Source organism: Rhinoraja longicauda, unplaced genomic scaffold, assembly GCF_053455715.1.
Source record: "Rhinoraja longicauda isolate Sanriku21f unplaced genomic scaffold, sRhiLon1.1 Scf001140, whole genome shotgun sequence".
NCBI classification, from domain to species: domain Eukaryota; kingdom Metazoa; phylum Chordata; class Chondrichthyes; order Rajiformes; family Arhynchobatidae; genus Rhinoraja; species Rhinoraja longicauda.
In genome coordinates, this window is record NW_027602356.1 from 1 (window position 1) to 2,500 (window position 2,500).

At 65.6% G+C, this 2,500-nt stretch overlaps 1 non-coding gene and 1 pseudogene across 1 annotated transcript; both read right to left on the bottom strand.

Moving 5' to 3' along the window:
• On the bottom strand, positions 1-1,226 carry LOC144591579 (28S ribosomal RNA; annotated as a pseudogene; the record flags this gene model as incomplete).
• A 1,046-nt stretch (positions 1,227-2,272) lies between these two features.
• LOC144591576 (5.8S ribosomal RNA) lies at positions 2,273-2,426 on the bottom strand. Its single transcript, XR_013546933.1, has one exon. It is a non-coding gene; the product is annotated as a 5.8S ribosomal RNA (ribosomal RNA).
• Between the last annotated feature and the right edge of the window lie 74 nt (positions 2,427-2,500).

Consider the following 2,500-nt stretch of genomic DNA (forward strand, 5'->3'; position numbering starts at 1 on the left):
GTCTTTCGCCCCTATACCCAGGTCAGACGACCGATTTGCACGTCAGGACCGCTGCGGGCCTCCACCAGAGTTTCCTCTGGCTTCGCCCTGCCCGGGCATAGTTCACCATCTTTCGGGTCCTAGCACGTACGCTCCTGCTCCACCTCCCCGCCGGAACGGGTGAGACGGGCCGGTGGTGCGCCCGCCGCACGGCGGCGGCGGGATCCCACCTCGGTCGGCCCACGCCGAACCTTCACCTTCATTGCGCCGTGGGGTTTCGTCGCGCCCCTTGACTCGCGCACGTGTTAGACTTCTTGGTCCGTGTTTCAAGACGGGACGGGTGGGTTACCGACATCGCCGCGGACCCCTGGCGCCCACTCTTTTTGGGAACGTGACTCGCACCGACTCGGCGGCGAGACGCGGTCGGGGCGCACTGTGTACAGTCCGCCCCAGTCGACAGTCGCACCGGGAGCACGGGGAGCCCGTCCCCCGCGACGCGCACGACCGGAGTCGCACGCGCACACGGGAAGAAGGCGCGGCGGATGTCCTTTCCCTCGGCCCCTGCGGGAAACGGCGAGGCTCCTGCCGGGGGGCTGTAACACTCGAGGCCGGAGCCACGAGCCACCTTCCCCACCGGCCTTCCCAGCCGACCCAGAGCCGGTCGCGGCGCACCACCAACGGAGGAAATGCGCCCGGCGGCAGCCGAGCCCGCGCGAGAGGCGGTCCCCTCGTGAGAGGGAGATCCGCCCTGCCCCACGCGTCCGACCTGACCGCCGGGTTGAATCCACCGGGCGGACTGCGCGGACCCCACCCGTTTACCTCTTAGCGGTTTCACGCCCTCTTGAACTCTCTCTTCAAAGTTCTTTTCAACTTTCCCTTACGGTACTTGTTGACTATCGGTCTCGTGCCAGTATTTAGCCTTAGATGGAGTTTACCACCCACTTTGGGCTGCATTCGCAAGCAACCCGACTCCAAGAAGACTCCATCCCGACGAGCCAGGGGCCGCTACCGGCCTCACACCGTCCACAGGCTAGGCCTCGATCAGAAGGACTTGGGCCCCCTGAGCGTCGTCGGAGAAAGGAGGTCTTCTATACGCCACAGTTCCCGCGACCGCCAAGCGACCGGGGATTCGGCGCTGGGCTCCTCCCTCTTCACTCGCAGTTACTGAGGGAATCCTGGTTAGTTTCTTTTCCTCCGCTTAGTAATATGCTTAAATTCAGCGGGTTGTCACGTCTGATCTGAGGTCGTAGGCAGAGAAACGGCTGGTGGCCGGATGGCCACCACCGATCGCCGGTCGAGCGACCAACACACGGCAGGTCAAGCGGGCAGGCTTTGCTGGATGGCAAGCACGCAAACAACACGCAGAGCAAAACCCAGCCGACCGCTGCGACGAGCAAGCATGCAAAAGTCGGGGCCGAGGCAGGACACGCAAGCTCCCTCCCTGCTGGAGGGAGGGTCAGGCGCGCAAAGCTCGACCGAGTCAGGCATACGAGACCGACGTGCGGAAGGACGAGGTCGTGCGGCCGCGGGCGTTCGCGACAGGCCACGTCAACAAAACAGCCAACCAGCCAGAGCAGGCCGAGCAGGAGCGCCCGAGCTCGGCTGACATCCTTTTTCCGGAGCCCCGATCGACGTGCGAAGCCACACGTGCGACGCGTAAGCCGGAGGAGCAGAGGCGAAGTGAGAGTGAGGCCGTCGCGTCCCCCGTCCGAGCGACCGACCGACCGCTCGCCCGCCCGCCGCGTGCAAGGATGAACACCAGGCACGCGAGGGTCGGGTCGGACGGACGGACGGACGGACGGACGGACGGACGGGGCCCTTCCCAAGAGACGTCTCTGCTTTTTTTTCCCAGCCCGCCATTCGCACGCCTGCGGCCGTCCCACGGGGGCAGGGAGTCAACGCTGGCGCAACCGTAGGGCAGTGCCCAAACGGCGAGGAGAGCATCAGTCCCACAAAGCAGAGCGGCAGTCAGAAGCGACGACACACACGTAGGTGTGGCTCTCCCGCAGTGACGGCCGTGCCAGAGGAAAGGCTCGCCCCTCCGCGTCCGCGTGCGGACAAGGGCAATGCCCGGGAGGGCACGGGTCAAAGGTCTCCCCGGTCGCCGTGCGACCAGCCGCCGCCGACACCGCCGCCGAAGCGGCGGGCGGGCGGGCGGGCTGGAGCGCACGGGCACGGAGGGCTCCAGTGTCTGCACTTAGGGGGACGAAGAGGAGGGCCTTGCCCCTCTGCGACACCCCAGCCGCGCGCTCCCGCACCCCGGAGGGCAAAGGAGCACGATTGATTGTACAAGCGACCCTCAGACAGGCGTAGCCCCGGGAGGAACCCGGGGCCGCAAAGTGCGTTCAAAGTGTCGATGATCAATGTGTCCTGCAATTCACATTAATTCTCGCAGCTAGCTGCGTTCTTCATCGACGCACGAGCCGAGTGATCCACCGCTAAGAGTTGTCCGAGAGATTTCTTAAAAGACCACCCGACGCTCCTCGTCCACCGCCGCGGGGAAAGGAGCCCCATCCTGGGG